This window comes from Tachypleus tridentatus, chromosome 6 (assembly GCF_004210375.1).
Source record: "Tachypleus tridentatus isolate NWPU-2018 chromosome 6, ASM421037v1, whole genome shotgun sequence".
NCBI lineage: Eukaryota > Metazoa > Arthropoda > Merostomata > Xiphosura > Limulidae > Tachypleus > Tachypleus tridentatus.
The window spans coordinates 20,307,517-20,321,436 of NC_134830.1; the positions used below are offsets into that span (position 1 = coordinate 20,307,517).

General features: G+C 34.5%; 1 pseudogene across 1 annotated transcript in view; it reads left to right on the forward strand.

Annotated features, from left to right (window-relative positions):
• The window catches only part of LOC143252060 (nipped-B-like protein pseudogene), a 35,162-nt pseudogene extending 21,678 nt beyond the window's left edge, over positions 1 to 13,484 (forward strand). The window contains exon 4 of the transcript XR_013028807.1: positions 2,926 to 13,484. The product of XR_013028807.1 is annotated as a nipped-B-like protein pseudogene (transcript). The remainder of the gene's footprint in view (positions 1 to 2,925) is intronic.
• Positions 13,485 to 13,920: the final 436 nt, after the last annotated feature.

A 13,920-nucleotide genomic window follows, 5' to 3' on the forward strand; every position in this document is an offset into this window, starting at 1 on the left:
ATCCCAGACCAGTATTCCATTTCCTGGTGAAGTTGGAGAACAAGATGATGTTTTTGATATCCTCTTTCCCCTCTTCTTCCTTGCCAGGCATTCCCATCTTTCCCCTGTAGATGCTCTCAAACCATCTTCAGCCTTTCTAAATATGTAGTCACTAGTATGTTTGTTACCTTTTGTCTGAATTTCCTGTGTTGATGTCTCCTTCCTTTTTACATTTTACCCCTTTGTCTGACTACCTGTTTTTTTTTTCCTTCATCTCTAGACATTAAGAATCTTTCTGATCAGTATGTGGCACAGTTATGTTCTAGTGTCAGCATGCTTAATCTCTTTTGTTTTTCAAATAATTATGCTCTGGCATATCATCATTCAGATTTTCCATTTTTCAATTCTCAAACCTTAGTCTTTGATCCAGTTGTTGGATTTATACCCTGATGCCTGTATGAGACTTTTCTAAACCCAATTTTCCTATCTTTGATTTTCCTTATACATACTTCTGAGATACCTCTTTTTCATCCATCTACTGTCCAAAGCTATCCACCACTTCCCTGCAGGGTTGTTGGGGGATGTTTGCCGCCATACATATTTCATGTTGGCATACTTCTCTTTTCCTTCAAACATGGCTCCTCTGGTGTTGGGATCTCATGGGTGCTGATGCTTCTTGTCAGATTTCATCTAGGGGACCTCTATATGATCCTGTTTTATATGTAAAAGAGTCTAAGTGTTTGGAGTCCAGGGTGAAGGTTACTTATCAACACTCCTTCCTTATGTCTCTCATCTGTCACAGCCTCAGCCTGCCACTGTTCCCATTTCTCATTTTCTTCCTTCTGCACTTTTGTCTGCTTCTCTTTTCCAGGTCTCAGAGACAAGTCACTGGATTATTCATTTCCATCCCACAGTCAAACAGTTCTAATTATCTTGTAGATTCTGGCAAGGTCAGAGCATCGTTCTTTGTGTTTGATTTAAATTGTCCTTGATTTTCATTTTCCTGTCTCATACAAAACATGCCATATGTGAGATACCTTCAGTGATGTAATCAGTGTGAACCCATGCAGCCTGTTATCTTGTATCAATTTTATGACTTTTGTGTTTTTTTTTCCAGTTTTATGAGAAAAAAATGTGTTAAGGCCTAATTTTGTTCTCTTGTTTAAGGTTACTCCTATGGTTTAGAGTAACACCTGTAAGTGGCTGTTGTTTAGGGATAAACAAAAGGCAAAACGTGAATTCTTAATTGAAGTAATGAATTATGTTCATGATAATTCAGTTATATTTTGTTGTTATCTAACACAGTAGTTCTCAAACTTTCCTTGAGACTACCTGATTTATTTTATCTCAATAGAACATAGTGTAATCTGTAAATCATGCAACCTTTACATGTATCACTCAATAGAAACTCATGTAAGGATTGAGAACCTCTGCCCTAATATATATAGGGGTTGAAAAGACACGTAGCATTAGTGCTACATGTTAATTCTGTAACATATAAACACAACATTAATATATGCAAAATTCGGCATTTTTACCTTCCATAAAGAGGAAATGTAAAAAGTTTTACATTTCTATGATTTCTACTCACTTCTCATGGTTACACTAATTACAGAAAATACCACTTCTTGTTTATGAAACCTAAGCCAGGATATATAAAAAGAAAGATATAGCTTTTAATAGCTGTAGATTTAATTCTCATAACTCATAAACTTTAATGTTTACATGAACAACTTCCAGTGATAAACAGAAACACTTGAACTCCTTGATTTTCTCACTCTTTTAGGTAAAATCTAATATAGTAGGGACCATCCCTTATCATAAGTAATTTTAGCTATATCAATACAGATTTGTTTTGTTACTTATTGTTGAAGAAAACATCAATAAACTTTGAAAACCATGATTTCATATCAAAAAAGCATTGGAAAATTAATTGGTAGCCCTGTTGTTTCTTCAAATTTATGCTTTATAACAGAGTATTTAGTGCTGAGAAAAATGTCAGTACATTATCAAGTGCTTCAGATAGGGTTTTATCTTTTCTGTTTCTTAGGGTTAAAGATGAGAAGAACTTTTTTCCTACTTGAGATTGGTGACGAACAATAGAACTGTATTTTCTATACAGTATTTTCTTGTTAAGAAAAGCATTGAGAATAATTAATTATTAGTACACTGTTACCTGTTATCTGAACCTCTACAGTATATTAAGGTATTTGAAATTTAAAAAATGCCATGGAAGCACCATAAAACTTAACTAAAGCAGTCATAGTCATTTCACTTTTAACATCATGTTTTGTGTAGTTGAAATTTAAATGATGAAGCATTTTAATTAGAATCGTACTCTGACTTCATTCCGTCATTACACAGTACGTATCTCAAGACAGCTGGTTTGGGTATTAACATTTTTACCAAAATAAAGCATCATCCTGATATACAGTTTTACTTCAAGTAGGTTTCTCATCATCATAAATTGCACAATAGTTTCTTATGCAACATTTAATGTTTTTACAAGTTTACCATTGTATAACAGTTACTTATAATCTTTCATTATACCACTACTAATAAGTATTTTGCTCTGTGCCAGAATTCATCTGGTTAGTTAATTTAAAATACTGATATTTTAGTTGAAACTCTCATTATATTAAACATTATTTCAAGCATTGCAAAGTAGTGTTCCTGTTAAAGTATTAAATGTAATACAAAATATGACTGGAGTATACATAAACACTAAACTTTAAATGGATCAATGCTTGAAGTTGGTTAAAGACATTTCCAATGATGTTTGTTTCTTTCATCACACTTGATACTTTCATGGAAATAATACTTTGACAATTTTTGGTATTGTATATGTGTCTGGGTAACATCATGATTTGTTTTATCTATAAGAATTTATTATTTTATCTTATTTATTGTTTGTATGTTAATATTTTTATTCTTCTAATCCTTCAGGTGAGTGCAGCTACCATCAACTGTGAAGTCTTGCTGCAGTATGCTCCGTAAGTGGTGATCTCCCACCAGCCACTTGAAGACCAGGATGAGTGAAGGACCTAGTGTACCAATCACTACTTTAGCTGGAATTCAAAGTTTAACAGACCTTCTTCTTGAACTGCCCCTTCCAGTTGCTTTACCTGGAGCTCATGGCAACCAGAGCCTTCTCTCTCATCCCAGAGATGGTGAAGAGTTTCAAAGACTGTTAAGTACCCATGAAGCTGTTCTTCTGCCTCTGTTATTTGATGCTTTGAGTCATGCTTCAACGGAGCATGTTGAAGTGAAGGATGGATACTTAGGAAGTACATCCCAAAGTAGTCAAGCATCACAGATGCTTCAATTCATTCTTTCCAGAAATCCTACAATTTTTAGAGGTTTTCTTACTCAAGATGTGACTGCCCAAGGAACACATGGAAGTTCTCAGTGGGTACAACCATCATTCATTGCAGGTTCTTTGTATCCTCAACAATCAACATATAGTTCAACATCAGTGGTATCTCAAACACCACACTCCAGCTCACCTCAATTTCAAACCCAAGAAAGTCCAGGGTACTTTGCTGCAGATCCAAGACATGGACTTCATGTACAAAATAGCCCATTATCAGTGTCACAACAGAAATCACCCCATAGTGTGTATTCCCCATATGGCCCTCCTCTTACCCCACAGTCATCAGCTCATTCAAATACAGTCTCTCCAGTCAGTGAACAGACTAATCATTTAGCTGTTCTCTCGGAACAGAATCAACAGATATGTTATCCATCATCAATCACTGGAAATACTTCTCATGTAGCTAGTGTATCGTCATATGACAATGTAAACTGCCAGGATAATGTCAACGTGTCTCCAGTGAAAGGGGACAAAAGGACAGGTAATCATGTCAGTGAACACCATCAACAGTTGACGCAAAGTAATTTCATCCATACATCATCAGAAAATTCGCCTGAGAAAAACAAACTTTCTTCAATGCTCCACCCAAACTCTCAACCCTATGTGTGTCTCACATCATTAACATACACAAAACAACAACTGGCTGCAAATCAGTTGTCATCTAGCATGCCAGCAGCAGATAAGAAAGATCAAATATCCCAAGGTGATCAAGGTTCGTGTCAAGACAATATAGCAATGAATTGCACATCAGACACTCAGTTGTCATCTGTGGAAAGGCCCAAAAACTGTAATCATAATGATCAGATTTTAAGTAAAGATGAGAAATTTAAAAGTGGAAATGGGAAACAAAGATGTACAAAGTCTCAAATATCCAGCCAAGATGGCTTAGAGTTTACAAGTAAAGTTATCAAACAAACAAGACCAGCAAGAAGTAGTCAAATTAATCAGCTTCAGAGAAAAAAACACCACTTTTAATAACAAAGTAATAAGAACAGAAAATTTCATGGAATGTGAAAGTAAGAAACAAAAAGATGTATTACAACAAAAATCTTCTTTAAAACCAGAAGTTAATAAGTTTAGTGAAACTAAAATACAAACAACTGTAGCTCAACAGAAGTTTTCTACAGAACCAGTTGTTGTTCTCAGTAAATTAAGTACTTCAGATTTCAAAGAACCAGATTCCATGATGCAGCAAAAGTCCCCCTCAGAACCAGTTGTTATTCTTAGTAAATTAAGTAATGCAGAGCAAGCTCTTGCTCAGAGAAGTGTTAAAGCTTTCACTCGTAAGGTAACTCTTAAAGGTGAAGAAGACGTTGTACAATCCCGCAGATTTTTTAAGCATTCAAAAAGATGGAAATCTGAGGATTCAAACTCTGAATTGATATCACCAAAGAAAAAACAAAAACATTATTATAATGTAGAAGATTTAAAGCATTCTCAGAGAGTCAAAGGTCAAAAGAGAGCATATAATAGTGATGAAGAATGGGATTACATGTCCAATCAAGATTTTCATTACTCAAGTTCTCTTTCTGAAAGAGTTAAAAAGAGGCGACGAACTAGTCAGCAGACAAACTATTCTGTTGACGAAAAAGAGAATCCAGAATCCCCACCAGCCTTACCACCACTTTTACTAAAGGAAAAGAAATCCAAAATAAAGAAGTTGAAAAAAAGAACCATTACCAGAGCAACTTTCAGTTGAAGATCTCATGGAAACAGATACCTATCAAAGGTTTTCCAGGACAGTAGACACAATTTTTGACTCAATGGAAGATTTAGATTTAACAGTAGAGATTGATGAAGATGCTGAATGTCCTGCTGAAGCTCTGATTCCAAAATCTCAGTTAATGGATCTTTGCAATGAAGCTGCAAAATTGAAAATTCTTCATGCCATGAATCATTTTCCTCCAGAGAGGTTGATCCGACTGCTTAATATTTTGGAGAGGAATATTTTGGATGGTGCAAAATTGCTTCCTTTTCAAAGTATGGATGAACAAGATGAAGATGAGGCTAGATTGTGGCTTGAACTAACTATGGAGAGGATTATGAGAAGTGTTGACTCATCCTTAACAACTCTCTATATCATGACATCTCCAAATGTACCAGAAAAGGTTTTTCTTGAAGATGTAATTGAAAGAATAGTCCTTTTTGCAAAGTTTCAAATTCAAAATACTATATATCCAGTTTTTGATCCAGCTTATAGAGTTGACCCTAAATCAAAAGATGGTTACACTGGTAACATAAAACAGAAAAGAGCTCATGCTCACAAAGTTAAAGAGAAGTCAGTTATCCAGTTGTATAATAAACTGCATGAGTTAGTTGGATTATTGGCAGAACTAATGGAAATTCAAACTTTTACTGACACCATCATTTTGCATGTCTCTTCCCTCGGAGTTAGTCCATTCTTTGTAGAAGGAGTGAGTGAGTTGCAGTTGAATGCCCTTCGTCTAGTAACATCAGTTTTTTCAAAGTATGAGAAACACAGACAGCTTATACTGGAAGACATATTAGCATCAATTGCTAGACTTCCTACCAGTAAACGTAGCCTCAGGAACTATAGATTGAATTCTGAAGAATGCATACAAATGTTGACTGCTTTAGTTTTGCAACTGATTCATAGTGTCACACATCTACCTGAAGCAGAAAAGGAAAAAAAGCAAGAACCATACATTTTTCAGGATGATACTGATAACAACAAAAAAAGTGATCAGCAGGTAGGTGCTATTTCTGTTGAGAAGGATCTTCTTATTGTAACATCATATGAAGCAGCTGTGAGAACAGCAGTAAATTTCTTGTCTGTTTTCTTAAAAAAATGTGTGACTAAAAATGAAGAAATGGATTATAGACCTTTGTTTGAAAACTTTGTACAAGACCTTCTAAGTACAGTAAATAAACCTGAATGGCCAGCTTCAGAGTTGTTATTGAGCTTGTTAGGCAGATTGTTAGTACAGACATTTAGCAATAAATCCTTGGACATGTCTCAACGTGTAGCTTCTTTAGACTACCTTGGTGTGGTTGCTGCTCGACTTCGTAAAGATGCTGTTACAAGCCAACTGAAGAAAGAAACCCTAGAAGCAGTGATTAAGCAAATAGAGAAAAACAATTCTGCTGAATACATTGACTCAGTATGTCATGGAAAAAGTAAAAAGAAGAACAAAAATAAAATCATAAAAAAAGATGAAACACAAATACTACAAAAAGCTTTGCTGGATTATCTTGATGAGAATGTGGAAAGTGACCCAGCTCTGCTCTTTGCAAGGTGCTTTTATATTGCTCAATGGTACAGAGATGCAACAGCAGAAATAAAACCTGATAGGAGCCCCCTTAAAGCAAAAGGAGAAGTTGGACAACAACAACGGGAAGTAAGCCCAACTAAGGTAAATCGTGGGGGCTCAAAAACTCTAAGACATCGTAACAAGAAAATGTCAAATTACACATATGATGAGGATAATGAAGAAGATGAACTTCCTGTGGAAAAAGAAGAAACCAAACCTGATCCAGACAAAGAAGATGTTGAGTTAAAAAGACTAGCTCTTGCTGAAGATCGAAAAAAGTTTCTCCTGTCAGTCTTACAAACTAATAGCTATGGAATTTCAAACATGAATGATGAACAGTTAATTGATTATAGCACTGCTGAACTCATATCAAGATTTCTAGCCTGTAGAAGACCTTTTTCTCAAAGCTTCGATATATATTTGTCACAAATACTAAAAGTACTGAATGAAACAGCTGTAGCTGTACGGACCAAAGCAATGAAGTGCTTATCACTAGTAGTTGAAGCTGATCCTGGTATACTGGCTCGTCCAGATATGCAGAGAGGAGTCCATGGTCGTCTTCTTGACCAGTCTACTAGTGTAAGGGAAGCTGCAGTTGACTTGGTGGGTAAATTTATCTTAATCCGTCCAGAACTTACTCATAAGTACTATGACATGCTGACTGATCGTATCTTAGATACTGGGGTTAGTGTTAGAAAAAGAGTTATAAAAATTTTAAAAGATGTTTGTTTAGAACAGCCTGACTTTCCCAAAATACCAGAGATATGTGTAAAGATGATAAGAAGAGTTAATGATGAAGAAGGAATAAAAAAACTTGTTGGAGAAGTTTTTCAAAATATGTGGTTTACTCCAGTTTCAGAAAGACAAGCTCATAGAATAGTTCAAAAGGTAAGAAATATTACTCATGTTGTAGCTGCTTGTAAGGAGATTGGACTGGAATGGTTTGAGCAGTTGTTGACTAATTTACTGAAAAATAAAGATGACAGTGGTTACAAAACTGTTTTGAAATCTTGTAAACAAATTGTGGATTGTGTTGTTGACAATGTTTTGGAATTAGAAGGAACATTAAAAGGAGAGGAGTCAACAGGAGCAAGTCAACACCTGGTTGCATGTTTCAACACGTTGTACCTCTTCAGCAAGATTCAACCACATTTAGTTGTTCCACATGCTACTACTATTCAGCCATACCTCAGTATGAGATGCAATACCCAAGCTGATTATCTTGTATTGCAGAATGTAGCAAGATCTCTAGAATTAGTGATTCCTCTCATTGAACATCCTAGTGAGTCTTTCTTGGCACAAGTAGAAGAGGACATGGTAAAACTTATCCTTCGTCATGGAATGTTAATTTTACCAAGTTGTGTCAGTTGTTTGGGCTCTGTTGTCAACCATGTAACAAAAAACTATCAACTGGTTCTTGACTGTTTCCAGAAGTTTTTTATTGTATTATTGGGATTTAAAAAAGAACATGAAAAGAATCCAGAAAATCTATTACTAGCTCAACAGAGACCTAAGTTGTTGAGATCACTTTTTACTGTTGGACTGTTCTGTCGACATTTTGACTTTGGATCATTAGAAGGAACTTCAATAGATCCCATACAAGAATCAGTCAAAAACCGGGTTTTTAATGTTATGATATATTTTGCACAGCAAGGTGATGAAGATATTCGTCATAAGGCCTTGAGTGGCCTTGGGTTCATGATGATTCGTCATTATGATCTGATGCTTGGAATAGAAATTAAGGATCTCTATCATTATTTATTAACAAGTCCTGGTGCTCCTGCTAACATGAAATGTCAGGTGTTAAAGAATCTTACTAATTATCTATTAGAAGAAGAAGCACAGATGATTCAAAAAGATGCAGAGTGGAGCAAAGTTGCCAAATCTGAAGATCTTAAAGAAATGGGAGATGTAACATCTGGCATGGCAAGCACTGTTATACAGATCTATTTAAAACAAGTCTTGGAATCTGTTCTTCACTTACAAGTTGGTGTTCGCAAAGCCGCCCTCCATGTAGTTCAGTTAATTTTGAGCCAAGGCTTAGTTCATCCAGTCCAAGTTGTGCCCTATTTGATTTGTATGGGTGCAGATGATGAACAAGTAATTAAAACAAAAGCAGACCAACTTCTTCAAGAAATAGAGAAAAGATATCCTGGCTTTGTTCAGATGAAAGCCTTGGCTGGAGTAAGGCTTTCTTATAAGATGCTTTACTTGCTTATGGAAGATTCAAAGGAATTGATTCGTGGCTTTCGTATGGCAGAGCCTACAGTAAGCCGCAATGGCTTTTTATACTCGGTGATTCGTAGTACTCGTCAAAATCGCCGAGCATTTGTAATGTCTTTATTAAAGCTTTTTGATGAACAGGCTAAAACTCCTTTGTCTGAACTTTTGTATGTTGCAGATAATATTGTTTATTTTCCATATTTGGCACAGGATGAACCATTATTTGTCATTCATCACATTGATGTGATGCTTTCTGTCTCAGGTTCTAATTTGTTGCAAACTTTCCGTGAACACCTTTTGCCGGGAAAAAATCCACCAATTAGTTCTGAGGATGGAGAAACTTGTTTTGATGATGAGGAGGAGGAGGATGACTTTGAATCATTACATAAACGTCTTCCAGAAGATACCACAATTTTACAGGAGTGTATAACAGCATCTCAAGGGTGTCTTTTACTTCTTTTTATCAAACAAACCCTTAAAGATATGTATAGTTTTACTGACAATAAGATTCAACAGTATTCACCTAATGAATCAGCAAAAATTTATGAAAAATCTATGAACCGAAAAACTGCAGTAAGATTTAAACCCACCTCTGTTATTGAATTTATTAGTTCTCATAAGCAGGAAAGTTCATGTTGTGAAGATAGTGACAAGAGAAAGTTAGTAGAACAGTATTTAGATTTTAAACAACTCATGCTTACTATTGACCCTAGTGATGATGATGATGATGAAACAGCAACTGGTAGTCGTTCATTGGTGTCACAAGTTTGTGGTGTTTCTAACACCGATGAAAACAAAAATTCAGTTGTGACGGAACAAGGGTTAGCAATTTCTTCTAGTGAACAAACAAGAAACAGTTCCGTGGCACCAAGAAACAGATCTTTAACAAATAACCGACCACGGCATAAGTCAAAGACAGTTGTAAAAAAGGAAAAGAAAAAGAAACACAAAAGAAAACGTAAGAGAATAATTGGATCAGATGATGACTCTGGAAGTGATCCTGACTATTATGAGTGAATTGAGTGGTGTTAATAATTTATGGTTTAGATTAATTATGAAATATAAGAACAAGTTGCATACATGACAAAAATTATTGATTCTGTAATTATGCATAAGATGAACATTTTCATGATTTTGAATGTATAAACATTTTTAACTGTGGGAATACAGACTACTGAAACGTGGGTCATCCCTGCCATTGTAAAAAACAATAGTTTTTATTCTAAAACTTTGTGTGTAAGTATATGTGTAATGACTGTTTTATCTTATTTGACTGGAGGAGTAACAAAGGGTGTGGGAAAATCACCACAGAGGTAACTTATTTATTGATGACCTCATATAGTTTCCAGGGTCACTACGTGTATGTACGAGTGGTGTATAATCCCCTTCTTAGCGGACAGTTGTGTTTTGGGTTTCATGTCAAATATGCAGTCCATCAAATGCCTTCATCATTCGTATGTGTATTGTATACAAAGTGCACATTTTGATGGAATGTACAGAATTCATTTGCACAAAACTTATCAGAACTCTTCAGAAGACCTCATATATCATTATCCTCATTGATTCATGTCCTCTGTGAAATATCTTATATTGATTTACCCATGTTTATATGAAACCAAATAACTGGGCAGCATAGTGTTTTTTCATACATCGAACCTGTTCATTACTATTGTGTCACCACGTAAGCAAAAGTTTATTTTGAAAATTTTCTGGTTTTAATATAGTATTTTTTTCAGACTTTTCTCACAAACTCTCTGTTGCATATGATTGTCATTGTAAAAGGTTTAACATTTGGTGTATATATATATATTGTTCATTGAAAAGTTGAATAGCCTAAAGACTATGAATATTTAAACCTCAAGATTCTGACAACTTTTCAATGAATTTAAGATACTGAAATTTAAGAAACTAAAATGCAAAATCATTTTATACTCTTGTGCTCAGCTTTCTTCTAAATGCATTTAAAACCCAAGTCATTCTTGAACATTAGACAACTGTACAGAAACACAGAACTGGGGCAGGGCCTTTATTCCATTTTTATTCGCCGTAGCTTTCATTTTTGTTACAATTTTGTTTCAACATCTGTGTACATGTATTTTCATGTTTTGAAATGAAGTTCAATATATTTGGTATTTCGAACACAAGTAGCCAGGTGTCACTCTTCTTTAATAGCTAGTGCAAAGGACAAGAAACTACTAAGTGAAACAGAATTCCTTTTGCAGTTATGAAGCAAAAATTCCATGGAAAGACTCATGTACAATAATAAAAAAAATGAATGTATTATTAAAAAGGTAAATGTATAAAACTTTTTCTCATTTTGACATAATCCTTTAAGAAATAGATCAATATGTTTTTTAAACCAGTGTGTAGTTTTTTGTATTATAGTACTGAAATGTAACTTACATTGTTTCCTTTGGTGCATTGCCAGTCATTTCTTTTGTTGTAACACATTTATGTCCATTATGTTACTGGTTTCTGTGATTGATTTTGCTGTATACCCCATTTTCAGTTAACTTATTGTAACTCTGTGATAATGAAAAGTTCTTTGTATACATGATTTTGTTAAATAATTTGTTGATATAGACAATAAATGAACTAATATAATCTCCAGTGCCAGCCTTAGTAAATGTAAGGCCCCATGCAGCAAGATAATCAGATTACATAATATATTAATAAGTTGTGTGCAAGTGAGAATATATAGGGTGACTTGACTCTCATAATTTTGAATAATGACTCAAGTGCTTAACCGTTATTTGAAAGGGGTAAAGACCACATGTTTAGTTGCACTTTTGCAAGTGATAAAATTAAGAAATAAATTTCAGTTTTAAACATTATTTTAAATTTATCTGTGCATAGCTCCAAGCAATCATCTGTCTTGCTTTTACTTAAGGCTGGCATTGATTTTTTTACACATACACACAAACCCTTTTCTGACTGAATTAGGAAAATTGGATTCTCTCTACTAATAACCTGATGATTAGGAAGTTTGCAAGAGAGAAAGGGTGGTATACAGTTTTGTACTTTATACACACACACACACACACATATATATATATACACTGAGAGAGTTTTTGTTTTTTCTGGGTCAACATATGTTGCACACCTTTTTAAGAAAGTGTATCATAAAACTGCCAACAACACTTAATGGTAACATTGCTCATGTTTTCATTTGTGCTGTTTTTATGTGGTCGTTTTACATTCTGAAGTTTTCCCAAGCTTTTGAGAGATTCATTACCAGAAAATTTGTAATAGGGCTCCCCAAAGATGGCCATTTATTGGACTAATGAAGCTTTCTATGCAACTACAAAGAAGATGGTCACTTTTGTAAGGTGGCTCAAAGAACATCATCCAATAGCAAGGTTTCTAAAGTCTTCTGGTTCGTGTACTGTATTCTTAAGTGTTATAGTAGATTTTTTTCCCCATTGAGAACTTGAGCATTCTCAACAGTTTCTACATTCTGAGTTTTATTACACTGATCTTTTGTGTGATTTAATTTCGTCATTGTATAAACGTAATGTCGCTAATATATTTTGGAAGAATGCTTAGAAGATTTTTAGGTCTAAGGCATGTGCATATGTGTCTTAAAAGACAGTTCATTTTTTTTGTAACTACACTGTTGACAGTTTCGTATACAACTATTTATTATAAATAACTTAAATTTATATATAATAAACATATAGTGAAAAGTAAGTGTAATAAGTATTACTGCATGTCACAAACATACAATACTCTGTGATTGGTTAAGACTAATAGGTGCTCGCCACTAGCATCGACATAGTGTATAATAATTTAATGAAACTTTTGAGAGCAAATTCAGCAGAACATGGAAAACGTAATTAAGTGAAAGTCTGAGAAAATCACTGCTCAGCAGCATATAGTGAGGCATAAAAAGAATTTCAAAGACTAGTCCGCTAACTCAACAATCACTTTTACATGCATATGTAGGTACTAATTCACACTAAATCCTAAGTTTGCAATGCAGTAAAGCAACAAATGCGGTTTACAAAAGAAAGAAGTTTCCCCACAGACCAGTGAACACCGTTTGGAGTAATTTATATATAGTTCCCTGTCATGAACTTTTACTGATAGCCTGAACGTTTTCCCTGTTATATTGAATTATATTCACTAAATTTATAATTATGTTATATTTGCTTTCGAAGCTAACCCGGCGAGTAGTAGTTTATGAATTCATTGTGTCCCACACACACATGCATTGGAAGCAGATGTAGTTTTACATCTTCTTCTGTGTTCAGTATTAACAAAGCATAATAAAGAAAACCCAATTCTTAGGTAATCATATACCTCCAATAGGTAACGCAGTTTTAAACTACGCATTTTACATATTGAAGTGTTAACTATTGAGAATAGTGAAGTAATGTGTAGTAAATATTGAATAAAAACAATCGTCAAATGTATTACTTGAATTATTTATATCTTTAACTATTTTATACAATTAACAAAATATTTTTAAATTAATAAACACAATATAAAAATCACTCATGTTTCGTGAAATGTTATGTTTGTTTTTAAAGTAACAGTTGAATGTTTCTCAAAACAAACAGTGAAATATTGTCAGAGTAGTAGTGTCAATTATTTGTTTGTTGAAAGTAATAAAAATTGGTGTAATAATTGCAAAACTATGTTTAATGCTGTGCTAACCATGAATCTCTTACTTTACAAAATTTTATTTTTAACTAAAATATTTATTAAGGTTCGGATAATTTGGAAGAATAAAGATCTTCGATTTAAATACGAGGTTAACCCGTGAAAGGATTTTTGTCAGTTTTATGTTCCGAGACCAAATTTTGTAACGGACCTCAACACTATGAGAACACGTGTGAATTGTTTTGGAATTTCGCACAAAGCTACTCGAGGGCTATCTGTGCTAGCCGTCCCTAATTTAGCAGTGTAAGACTAGAGGAAAGGCAGCTAGTCATCACCACCCACCGCCAACTCTTGGGCTACTCTTTTACCAACGAATAGTGGGATTGACCGTCACATTATACACCCCCATGGCTGGGAGGGCGAGCATGTTTAGCGCGAACCCGCGACCCTCGGATTACGAGTCGCACG